The sequence below is a fragment of the Lactuca saligna genome, chromosome 3, assembly GCF_052625555.1.
Source record: "Lactuca saligna cultivar CGN05327 chromosome 3, ASM5262555v1, whole genome shotgun sequence".
NCBI lineage: Eukaryota > Viridiplantae > Streptophyta > Magnoliopsida > Asterales > Asteraceae > Lactuca > Lactuca saligna.
Window position 1 is genome coordinate 139,523,360 of NC_136419.1, and position 14,106 is coordinate 139,537,465.

At 31.9% G+C, this 14,106-nt stretch overlaps 1 long non-coding RNA gene across 9 annotated transcripts; it reads right to left on the reverse strand.

Moving 5' to 3' along the window:
- Positions 1–3,970: 3,970 nt before the first annotated feature.
- On the reverse strand, positions 3,971–7,422 carry LOC145037303 (uncharacterized). 9 transcript variants are annotated; one of them, XR_013678739.1, is made up of 5 exons: positions 6,947–7,422; positions 6,703–6,851; positions 6,529–6,569; positions 5,519–5,589; positions 3,971–4,122 (listed from the first exon to the last, which is right to left on the reverse strand). It is a non-coding gene; the product is annotated as an uncharacterized LOC145037303 (long non-coding RNA). The 9 variants fall into 9 exon arrangements; XR_013678736.1 differs by having other exon boundaries at positions 5,519–5,643; XR_013678737.1 differs by lacking the exon at positions 3,971–4,122 and having other exon boundaries at positions 4,202–5,643; positions 6,947–7,150; positions 7,233–7,422.
- Positions 7,423–14,106: the final 6,684 nt, after the last annotated feature.

Below are 14,106 nucleotides of genomic sequence, written 5' to 3' on the forward strand. Positions count from 1 at the left end.
CTAGGTCACTCTACAAGACAATCACCAACCTACTGGTATTGTAACCTGCATATTACGACAATTATATCCTAACATACAAAGATATACATTGCAATACATAGTATACTGAGGAAACTCACCTAAGATGGAAACCCAATAAACACAGTCACTCGCTCACTCACTGCACTGATTGCTCCCACGAACTGACTAGTATAAAAAGACGATAAAACCTTAATCAATAACTCAGTTCCATCAAGTTTAACCGAAGGTCAAAATAGTCAAAATTCAACGATCAATGGTTAATAAAACTCAATCGTCAACAGGTCAACGACCCCCATGACTTGGCAAGCTACCGCCCATGTTGTAGCAAACTATGGACAAAATAATCTTTCATCAGAGCACCACCGCGGTGTGGCAAGCCCTAGGACTCATCATAGGGTTTGGAAGAATGCTAACTTCTTCATTAAGTGCTTAATCCCTACAGATCTAAGCCCAAAACTTGAGATCTACTCTTTTACACTGAAATAATAGATAAAGTTTCCAACTTTATCCATTAGAACTCTATACCAAGGCTAGATCTACAATCCTAAGTCCATTAAGTCTTTAATGAGGCTTTAACTTGAGCATGAACACAAGATGCACTAAATATGGTCCTTTTCTTATTCATGGAAGTCCAATGTCCTAGAAAATCCATCATAAGCTCTGGAGTCCTTCAAACTCTACGAGCATTCATGGAAGGGCCCACAACCTTACAAAAAGGGCTCAAACTTGCACCAAGAAGAACATAAGTCAATATAAGAGCTTTATACATCTAATCACTTAGAAATTTGAAGTAGATCGTAGATCCAAGCTAGTTCTTTTCTCCCTTGCAGCAAGATGATCTTCCTCTTTCTTCAATCTCCACGACGGACTAAGAACAACGCTTCAAACCAAAGGGACATGGTGTTAAAGCTTCAAGGAGGCTAGGGTTTCATTTGGAAGGGATGAAGCTTGAAAAGGATGACCTAAACCTTGAGTTTAGGGGCTTAAACATGGAGGAAACCCCACAAGATGATGTCCCTCCCTTGCCACGTCGTGGTAGACACCTGAATATGCGTTTATGTATTTGGCATGTAACAACATGGTGCTCCATTCACCACATTGTGACACATGGTTTTTACCAAAACATCTACTTTGATCCTTCCAGGCCTTCAACCGATCTATTATGGGAAATGGGTATTACACTTAACATGGATATAGAAAGCTCTATGATAATTATTAAAATGAAGATAAAGGAAGATTTCAAGTAAAATTATCAATAATGGCTACAAGTAGTAGGTAGGATATTTTACCCTTTCTGTAAGGTTGTGACTATCGATTCAATGGAGGGAATAAAACCTACAAGTGTCGTTAAGAACCCTATAAGTGAAATTAAGAACCCCATAATCGTTTAGTAGAGAGATGAAAAATATGGGGAAGGTAAAAAATTAGTTTGATATCTACAAAAAATTTAATTTAATAGATGAACATGTGAAACATGTTCCAAATTTTAATAAGTAGTCAAGAAATCAAGTTCTAGAACAAAAAAATTCTGATTAAATGAATAAAAAGGCTCATATGTGAAATTAAAAGCTAAACCTTATATGTTTTCTTTCCTTGGCTCTTCCGTTAGTCAACCATAAACCCTAAACAAAAAAGAATATATGACATGTTCCAAATCTCCTAAATTGAAATTTAATTAAGAGAATACAGAACTTACCTCCTCCGACTGAGTCACGGACCTAACCAGGAATATGAGAATGAAATTCAGTGAACTTGATGCTATTCAAATTGAAGTTCTCAATGTCTGAAAGCATCCCCACCATCCTTATGTCAATCCCACCACCGCAAAATATAACCAGGAATAACCTTTTCTATAATCACTCTCTATCAGCTGCAACAACTACCGATGTGGGTAAAAATCGGGTAAAATCCCATGTCCCTAGAGCCATTAATTAAGGCCTACTATCAACACAACCAACAAATTAGAAATTGAAAAGGAATGGAGAAACCTAAATTTATTAGAATTCATGAGCGATGGAATGGAGCGACGATTGAGACATATGAACAAGTTTGAGAATTAAACGACCTAATCCACCAAAGAAGTATAAAATAATGATTTCGTACTTTATAATCATTCGCAAACCCACAAATTGTAACTAAAATCGACAGTGAAAAGGGTGAGAAAGAAAGAGAGATTATGAGAGTAACGGTCGATTTGTAAAGCATCAAATCTAATCGGCGCTGCTATAGGGAAGACAAAAACTTATACACGTGGGAAGACAAAAACTTATACACGTAGGAGAATAACTCATCGAGTATATAAATTAACGACGTTGATTACCATTTTTTCTAATAATGAATCGTGTCCAACCTTTAAGAAAGGTGCCTTTTTTGTCTTATGTGATTTGGAACTCTAAAATCCCTCGAAATTCAAAGAAAATCGCACAAAATTCACTGAAAATCCTCATTCATTCCCATCTCCCACTTTACTCAAAATGTAAGAATAGTGCTTATATATATATATATATATATATATATATATATATATATATATATATATATATATATATATATATATATATATATATATATATATATATATATACACACTAGTGGTGGACCCGCGCAAAGCGGTAGGGTGCATAATTTCTTTCGGCAATATGTTTCGTTTATAAAAATGTTATGCGTTAAAAGAAAGTGCATGTCGAAGATAATAAAATCCAACTTTGACGTTAGTAGTTGTAGGAAAAGTGTTTCATTAGTTTAAAATTCTTTAATATAGATGTCTACGAATGAGTTTTTCGACCAAAAAAATCTAATAGGAATCGAAACTGAATCAGAACCGGAACCTTTTATTCGATGTGGTTCTCGGTTCTCCCTACTGCATTATTTTTTATTTTCGGTTATTTTTCAGTTTCTAATTAGAACCGGGTAGGGGAATATTGATTCTCCAAATCCATCACTTTTAGTTATCAGTTATTCTGTCCCAAGACGGTTTCACAACCGAATACATGTCTGAAAATTTATTTTCATTTTGTTGTTAATTATCAAAATATTAAAAAAACCAATTCTATTGTACAACTTTAATCATTTTTATTCAAAGATTAATTAAATTTGGTAACTATATAATCAAATGCAAGATTGGTTTAAAATAGAAAGTTATTATATTATTATTCAACATAATATTTTGTAGATGTTTATTATATTGTTACCTGGCATGATATCTACTAAAATAACAATATATACATAACATGTCAATACCAATATGTAGTTGTTGAACTGAGGGAGAACCACTAAGAAAAATATGAGTAACCTATTACATATATAATTAACATTTTCAAATAAAAAAGCAAACGATCACAATTCTGACTCCATATATTTATATATCTGACAAACTAACCAAGAAATAAAGAAAATTTCCAACTTTAGACGTAGATACAACAAATAACAAATAATATTTAGCTGCCAAAGAAGCAACAAACAAACTTCATTCTAGCTATCTGCCTGCACAAGCAGCGGCTGTGAATATAGCTTTATTCGTTTCCTTTGACGATTAGTTTTACTCAGAAACATGTTATATTTCAAGAAAAACACAAAATATACATATTGTTATTTGTCGGTTTTGACTTTTGCAACAATAAATTGTTTCCTTTCGCCAAATAGTTTCCTTCGGTGATTATATTCGTTTCAACGATTAGTTTCTATACGAAAACATATAATCTTCCAAAGAAAATGCAAGGTATCAAAATTCAATTGCATTCTACAAAGGTCGGACACATTCTTGTCATATGCTGCTAGTTATCCCAAATAACACCACTAAAAAGTTGTTAGGGTTTTTAAGAATGGGTGATAATTAGTTTCATTTTGGAAAATACTTTCCAAGTGTTAATTAGTTTTCTTTCTTCGAATAATTTCTTTATGAAATTGCATTTTTTTTAAAGCATGTCATATTATTCGCTAGAACAATTTTTATTTTGAAAAATCCAACTATTACTTTGCATTTAATTTAGGTAACCATATAAATTATCACAATTTATTTTGAAAATCCAACTATTACTTTACATTTAACTTATGTAATCATATAAAAATCCAACTATATTTGCCTTCGCCTTCTTTTTGTCCCTAAACAACACCAAAAAAAACAAAAGACTACAAATTATCACAATTATGAGGATTTTATTTGATTCATACTTTCATTTTATTTACAACAATACTTTATAATTGAATATTCTTTTAAGAACAATGTTGTAACAGAAAAAGTGCACTAAAACAATCAAGAAAATTGAAATGAAATTCTCAAATAAATAAATTTCAAGAGGGGTAGTAATACCAAGTACCGACTATGAAATCTATGTGTTCAATGAAATCCAAAATAAGATACAAAAACTGATACATCATACAATAAAATGATTGAAATAAAAAAATCCAAAATACATTAAATGATCTTAAAACATTTGCATAATCAACTTCAAATAAACATCAAAATGACATTTATCAAAGATGCAGTTGAAGATGTCAGTTTCCTTATAACCATCTTTATGCTCTTTACCAGAATCAGAATATGCAAACATAGCAGAATAAGTTCATCCAAATTGATATGCTACAAGGTAGAATTTACATAAGATGAAACTTGTAAAACAATGGATAGTTTTTTCCCTTGAATTGTTTCGACTTACGATTAGAATGTTGTTGTTTTGAGTTAAAATAAAAAGTATGTTGTAATTTTAGGTTAAGATTAATAGTATATTGTTATTTTGGGTAAAAATAAAAGTATTTTGTTTTGGGTTAAAATTATAAAACAATGTATGTTGTTAATTTAGGGTAAAAATAGAAGTGATTAACTACATTACTTTCAATACACATGTTATTTTGGGTTAAAAATAAAAATATGTTATTATATTTTGTTAGAAATAAATGTAAGTTGTTGACGATAAAACAAAACAAATTTCCAGAAGAATCTATTTAGAAAATATTGTTCCAAAACAACAAATTAAGTAAAGGATATATTCTTTATGACATTAAAATTTAAATGATAAATATCCCCATCAAGAAGATTATGATTTACAACTGAAAACGCACTATCAAATTCAAAAAAAAAAAAAAAAAAAGGCCAAAATATATTTCAAATATTGAAGTGGAAAAACTTTTTAAAAAATATTTATTTTTATAAAAATATGGTTATTGACCTTTAAAATACTAACTTACATTTTTATTAGTATATTTTGTATAAGAAAAAAAAGTACTTTATTCTATCAAATTTATAAGTTGTATTTTATTTTATTTAAAAAAAAAAAAAAAAAAATTAAACAAAGATCATATCTATTACTAAAAAAATAAAATTATTTGTTTCCACTTAATTCAACATTAATAATCAAGCAAAGCTACCAAATACACTTGTAAATTCTTTGTTTAATACACTTAATTTGGAAAATGATTAGCTTCAATCAATGTCAAATATATATTTTCATGCATTTAGATTGGAAAGCACGCCCAACATAATCAAAGTTAACAAACCAACCTATAAAAATAGAAGTTCCTGAAAGAGCTTTGACAAAGGCCTTACAGGGGCATCCGCTTTGACTTTGGGACCTGATGTAGAAGAGTCCTCATTTAGTTCTCTAATAACACACAATTAGTAGGCATCTACATTTATTTTAACACCAAAACATAAGAATAATTGAGGTAAGGATAAATGAAATAAGAATAACCGAAAGTAGGATGCTATCATAAAAAATAAATGAAAGTTAGCTGTTATTTCTTGCATTTAACCCTAACTTGCAAAGTATTGAAAATTGAAATTAATAATTAAGTATATATAAAATTAGCACAAAAATAAATAGATAATTTTAAGAATAATTGACAAAACACTTTTTAATATTAGCTGTGTTTAAGATTATCATTGGAAATAGCAATCAAGTAATGTTATCTTATGAAAGATACCAAGTAGATACCATCTGAAATCTTTACCACCATATAGCAACCTCTCTTTGTACCCAAATTTCACTTGGTATTTTATGTTTTCTTAAAATTCAACCTATAATGTTTACTATCACCAAGATCCATCAACATCATCAGTAAATAATATCAAAGGAGAAACAAATTTATAATTTTAATTCCATATTAAAATCAATTTGCACCAATTTTTTTTAATATGCCACACATGCACCATGAGACCTCACAACCAAATGACATGTAACTTAAGCATATCGTGTTTGCACCATAAACACCCAATTATTTAACTTGTACTAAGGACCAAAAACATCATGTAACTTCCAATTAAGACACAACCCAGAATCCATCAGTATTTTCCAAAAAAAGAGGACACCATCATCAAGGGCATAATCGTCCAGATGTAGGTCAAGATGAAAATCACCTGATGTATAGCTTTTGGGGTTTAAACTTGTAAGTAAATTACATAGATAACTCAATTGAATAAATAATGTATGTAATTTGTTATTAGAAAACGAAATCATGTTTATACTCTTTAAAACACGTTACCATAAGCTAAATGATGAAATTGGGACATACCTGATTCAATAAAAACAGATATTGGCCCTTAAGATTTGAACCTATAATCCAACTTAACAGAAATCAAGTTAACATACATTTAGGAATGGAAATTTGAACCCATAATACTACTTAACATAAATAAATCAATACCAAATCATAAAACTCCCTAACATCTAAAATTCTGAATATTACCTTAAGATGGGGGTAAGGGTAGAGAGAAAATGGTAGTTACAGAGACAAAAGACGAAGATAGTCGGTGATGATGGGCCTATGTGTCTATGGGCATTCCTGCTCAGTTGAAGATGCCACCATGAAAAAAAAAACTTGAGCTTTGGATACTTCTTCACATACATTGATTCATAAACATTAACCGATTAGTAGAGATTTGTGTTCAATTATATGAATACTGAAAATAAACTAAAAAAAGCAAACATGCCTTTGATTTACCGAAGTTGCAGCTTGAAACTCAAAGATGTGGACACCAGAGGGTATTTATGTGTCTATGTGTAGGTATCTATGGGTAGTTGAAGGCAGAACAGGGGATCGACTTTAAAGAGGAGTGAGGCGATGGATCTAGGGTTTTGAGTGTGTGGTTATGTGGATGATTGAGAGCATTGCATTATGAGATGAAGCTAGAATCCTAGAACCAAATGTATCAGATGATTCAGTCTAATTTGGAAATTAATTGGTTATCCATTCATCATATAAGACATCCAATTTACCTGAACAGAAAATGACGATATACGGGAATGCCGAGATACATAAAGGGGAAAAAGGTTCGTGTTGGGAAATTGAGAGTAAGGTTAAGGAAGAAGAATTGACGATTTTTTTTATGGGTTTCTCCAAGTGTTGAACCGCACCATATAGAGTGATAATGCCAAATTTGAGAGATAGATGCCGAGAAACCGAAATTCAAAATTAAACTTGTGATATGTAATCAACGAAATTATGGGGATTTAAAAGGGTTGTGTCAGAAAAAGGAAGAGATAAGTTCCAAATATGCATTGGTTAATTGTAGAAAGTTCAGCGAACCGTTCGTGAATTGTTCGGCGGGAAGTTCGTTTATGTTCGTTTATTTAATAAATGAACGAACATGAACAAAAATTATCGTTCGTTTAGTTAAACGAACGAACATGAACAATGGTCTCGTTCGTTTATTTATGTTCGTGAACGTTCGTTTACGATGTTTGTTTACGTTCGTTTAGGTTCGTTTGTTTAAGTTTATTTATATTCATCTATATTCAATTAATTTTCATTATATTACTATATTATATGTTCGTTTATGTTCATATATGTTCAATTGTGTTTTTTTATCTTTGTTCGTTTATGTTTGTTTGTTTATGTTCGTTTAGCATGTTCACGAACATAAATGAACGAACATGAACAAAGTAATTTGTTAAACGAACGAACATGAACAAGAAAATCTCGTTCGTTTATCCGTTCGTGTTCGTTTGTTGTTCGACTAACTTAAACGAACGAACATGAACAAAACCTTGTTCGTGTTCGTTTGGTTCGTTTACAGCCCTAGTTAATGGTATTTTACGTTTAGTTATTTGAACATTTTAAATTTAATATTATTTTATTAGTGGTTAATTGTACTTTCAGTTTAATGATTTGAACGTATTAAAAAAATAATATTATTATATTCGATCTATTTTTAGAAAGAGTGAGATTTCTTTTATATATATATATATATATATATATATATATATATATATATATATATATATATATATATATATATATATATATATATATATATATATATATATATATATATATATATATATACACACACACACCTGTGCTAAGCACAATCCAAAACATTTGGGAATTTCCTACGTTGTGATGGTCTTCAAAAAAGTAGTATTACAAACAAGAAGTTTAGGATTTCTCCACATTTGAGGCATGAGATATAAAAAACATTGTTGCATGTGAACGTGTTAGCCTTAACAACCCAATACATCTCATTAAATGATTCAGACTAAACTATTCAAATGAACAAATTGGTAACTCGGCCTTTCTACATTAAAACATCATCTTTTAAGCAGAAGATATAGCTGGATACTGGTTGTAAATGCCTCATGCATGATACATCACTGAATTTGTTGTAAGCTGACATCATGACCTACAGATGCAGTCCCATTCGTGAGGTGAATTTTGGCTCTGAACTGTGGGAGTGATGATGATCCACTTATGTTAAGCCCTAATATAACAATGCTCATAATATAGAACGTGTACTCCAGAAGAGCAAAAGTTTCAAGTAGTAAAAGTAACGTGAGGAGTAAGAATAAAAGGTGAAATAGGATATTTCATTTGCATGTTCAGTTATTTACGTTCTATTTTGATTGGTTCTTAGCTTAATGCTAACGAGAGAGGTTATCTTCCCTGGTGTCGTTATCTTTTTCTGTTTGACAATCATTACATCAATATTGAAAGTTTCTTCCTCTACAATCCGTTGTTCAGTTATATTCATTACTGTTACATTAAATTCTTCTATTGCTTATCTCCATCATTGGTCATCCCTGCCAACCACCTGTCGGAGTTTTTTTATGATGGCTGCAACAAGATCTAGTGGTACAAGGGTAGATGAACATGATACTCAATTGGCTCAAATTCAATCATATATGGGTATATGAAGTTGACAATAGAGAAAGAACAAGGAAAGAATGTTGAATTTCAGAAGTTGGTCTTAGCATGGCAGAATCAATTATCGCCACAAGCTTCAAAGGATAGTTATGGGAGCACTGGTTCAGGTATCTTCATCTCTCCTAATATTCCTCCTCCTAAACCAGGAGAGATACCACAGTCTGGTGGTGGTTTTCCTTTTCCTACTTCTTTCGATGGAAGGTCTGTTCCATCATCACTACCCTGGTATGTTAAGAAAGTAAAATTACCTGACATGACATTGAAGTAGTTAATCCAAATCAATCTTAATTGTGTTCCTTTAACGGAAACCAGTTGACTATTTGGAATCTATTACCATGATTAATCTCACTTGTTCGATTTATACATTATTTATAATCAATTGAACATGAAACACCAGCTAAAAGTCACTTGTTCCTGAATAACCAAAAATCGAGCACCTAGCATGTTCTTATTTCCGTATGTCACCAGTTTTTTTACCTCTATTTTATTCCAAAATCGGAATTTCTGAAAGCAAATCGATCCCTTTTATAGTTGAAATTGATCAATTTAGGACTTGATCAATAAAGTTATTCCTCAACTCAATAATAAAACTGGACTAAAGAAACACCAAAATTGCACAATCAAAGTGATATGTAAGGAACAAAATAAAAGAAAAGTAAGTAAGGTAACATTCAAAATCCAAAACAAATGTACACGCGTCATTGGAATACCAGGGTTTAATAGTCTGCTTAAAAATAAACGATAATTCCATAAATTAAAATATAAAAATGTGAGTTCGTATCTTGTTTACTAATAAACCACCCACCAAAGACATGGCAAATCAAAAGGGGAAGCGGTAAAGGTCAACTGACTCAGCCTACGACGACCTCCATGTCTGGCATGCGTCGATGTTAATAGTCTCGGACAAGAGGCAGAAGTTTATACATGTATTCTGGAGAAATAAAGAGCAAGAGAGAAGAGACGAGCGTTACTATTAAGCTTTAACTTTCAATCAGTGTAGAATAGAGAAAAATTATGGAAAGAAAAAGAGATGTCAGACAAGGTGAATCACCATCAATGATAGCAACCGACAACTCTTTTGTGTCGGCAACTACAAAATGAAAAGGCTAGAATGGTAATAGAGCAAAACCAACTGTGAAGTCTCGTTACCAGAAGCAAGTAGGCATGATACATTGGATATGGGCGACGGTTGGCTTCATATTATTTGAGGTATGTTGTTATCACATCAGGTGATGAAAGGGACCGGACATGAATCATCCATCTTATTGTAACATCTAGTTTCCAGAATGGATCGGTGCAGGGCTTTAAGGAGTCAAAGGCATAGTTTTTAGGAAAATCCATGGGTCACAACGTGACCATAATGAGGTTACCACGTGATGATCCAAATGAGGACGCATGTTTTGAGCTCTGATCACGATGTGATGATGGGTTTTGAGCAATACAAACAATCATATGTGTGCATGCAACCCTAAAATTGATCTACGTTTTCTCTAATGGAAATATCATGTGAACAATAATGTATAAACCCTAGAGTACTAACATATAATAAAAATTACATACTTACGGTTATAAAACATACATTTGATTGTTATGTGGCAATAATAATCCAATTCCGTAATGTCGTTGAGACTTTGAGAACAATTGTCACAATTGCGAAACCTCTAATGACTTACACCCAATATTAGCAGTTGAAGAAGATTCTGGAGGAGAGAGGAGGCAAAAAATTTCCTGGATTTCTCTTTGAAGAAGTGGCCGAAAATGCTAAGGTTATATCCCTATTTATAGTGCAAATAGGAAACCTTAGATAAGTCCAAGTCCAAGATAATCTTAAACCGGGTAATTATCTACTTTCCTAACTATCCAGTATAGACTATTCTAGAAACCCTAAGGCATGTCAAAACCGTCAATTGCCTATCGAGGGTTCTAGATTGTCTCTTGCTTAACTCTTGAACAATGACAATTCAGTCACTGTACTTTTAATCCCAAAATTAATTCTAATTAGTTTTTGATTAAATATTAATTAATTATTATAATTTCTAATTAATATACTATCCTCATAATATATTATTAAATTACCTATTTCAATTTATTAATCAAATTAATAAATCAACCTCTTTCTCCAAAATAATCATTCCTAGTTGCTAGTCTTGAGGGCAACCCAAAATGATTGTGCTACTATTAATTTAAGTATATACCAATTATAGTTATGGGTTTTGATACCTAATCCAACAGTGTCCCACTTAGATATGTCTAATAACTATAGTTGTCTAATAACTATAGTTGTCTATATGACTATTGTTGTCTAACCGTTTCAGTGATGAATTTTCTACTTGAATGATTATTTGAGCATTCTGTCAAGTATAAGTATTCTACAGCTGGTTATAGACAACAATTTTGTTTCTGATGGTAATATCAAGATAACCAGGGAGGGATGTTTTATGGTTGAACAACTATTCGATAAGGTTTTGGCATGGTAGTACTTGGAGCGTAGGTGGTCCGTCTGGGAGACAAATCATTAAAGTTTTCAGATTGCGGAAAGACCGAAGTAGTTCTTTGTATGCCAGTAGGGATTATCCTTCATTGAATTTGGAAAGGTTTCGATGGTTGGGTTTAGTTGCTTTAGGGAGTCCATTGATTGCGTGGAATGATAATGGTACTTCCAGGATGACGAGTATCGGTGACGGTGGAAAGCACCAGTTGGTCTAGGGAAAGTAGGAGTGTGGGCGAGGCCCGTACCTCCTAGCCAGCGGAGCGTGGACGAGGCCCATACCTCCTAGCCAACGGAGCGTGGGCGAGGCACATACCACCTAGCCAGCTAAGTGTGGGTGAGTCCCATATCTCCTAGTTAGCGGAGTGTGGGTGAGGCCCTTGTCTCTAAGATAGCTGAGTGTGGGCGAGGCACGTATCTCAAAGTTAGCCGAGTGTGGGCGGGGGCCCGTATCTCCTTTAGTGTAGGCGGGGGCCTATATCTCCTTGAGTGTGGGCGAGGCCTGTATCTCATAGTTACATTTTATATCTTATGTGTATGGTATGGGGTAGTTTGGGGAGACTCACTAAGCTTCGTGCTTATATTTTTCAGTTTTGGTTTTAGGTACTTCCACTAGCAAGGGAAGGGCTCGAGATGACTACATTGCCCACACCACAACTTTTAGGCTGGGATGATTTACGCTGATGTTTAGCATATTTTGATATAGTGATTGATATGATGTTTTGAGATATTTTCACTTATGTTTTATGAGATGCTTCGATTACTATGGTTTTATTTATAATTTAAAACAAAACATTTTTTACCGTATTTTTGGGATGTTACAACGGTGCCAAGGAAGTGATGAACAAACTGATATTCAAGAACCGTATACCTTATGTCAGTGTTGGGGAAGACAGAAATCCAAATCAACCGTAAATGTAAATTAGATTATATCAAAACCCTAGATCAATGGTGGCAATTATTAGATTAGGTGTCTAAGCCAATAACTAAATTGGTATGTACTTAAACTATTAACAAAGTCCTTTTCAATTGCCCTTAAACCTAGTAATTGTATATAATTACTTTTAGAGAGAGAAACTGATTTATTGATTTATTATGTGATTAATAAAGGGAAATAAATGATTTATTAATATATTATGATAATGATATATTCTTTAAAAATAGTAATTATTTAATTAAGAATTAATTAGAAGGTATGACATAGAGCTAATAGGTTAGATGTCCCTTAAGTGTATAACGATTTATCCACGTTATTGCATGTAAAACTCATCAATGGTATCAGAGTGTATGGTTATCTAACAATTGACAATACACTGGTTGAACTTGAACAAAACCTGACTTGGAGTTTTGCCAGAATCATCATTATGTCGCAACACCACGTCATGTTAAACTGTTGCCACAACTTAGGATCTGATGGTCCACGTTTTTCTTCGTTGTGCTGTGATGTCAGAATTGATTGCAACGACGTGGTGAACCCTCTAATCAGCAATTTTTCTTTTCATAATTCAAATTGATTAGGATAATTACTTTGGATACTATTTTATTAATTGGATAAAACAGAATATTTATCTAGGTAATCAGATATCATATATCTTAAATTTGTGAATTATCCATATGATTTAATTACATTTAACTATTTGATTAGTTAAACTATTACTATTAATATCATATATGGTTTAAAGATTAATTAATTAATTGTTTAACTTAGATAATTAATATTTTAACCCTTGTGTTTTTAAAATAAATTTAAAATACACCTTATACTTATATTATTAAAATTTTAATATGTTATATATATATATATATATATATATATATATATATATATATATATATATATATATATATATATATATATATAAAGGAAAAAGTAGGTCAAATCGCAAGTACGTCCCGTTCATGAAACCATACTATAATGTGATTTTAAGGAATTTACTTATAAAATGACCGTCATTAGGTGTCCACTCTCACCCACAACTCTCTTGTAAGGTGAAGAGTTGTTAGCCGAACGGATTTGATAGGACATAATCTCATTAATAAGTATAATGATAAAAAGTAACTAAATATTTTATAAAATCTCATTCTTAATTATTTTTGGAAAATGTGAAAAGTATGATAATCCATGAAAACGCACATTTTACATGTCGTTAGCGGACCGTGTGTGGTTAACCGACACACTAATAGGGACTATAAAGAGATATGATAGGCATCTTCAATATTATGATTGTTGATGGTGTTGGATTTGGTTTCTAAGATCATAACAATAACTGGGATGTACTTGACCTGATTGTAGCATGGTCCTTTTAGGTTTCCTTCACCAATGCAATTTGATAGGATGGACTTTTGAGAATAAGTTTATTTATGATTTATTAATATATTACAAGTATAATATATTAATATGAAATCATATTATTTAATTAGTATTGATCAATAATTAATTTGGAATTAATTTTGTGGTC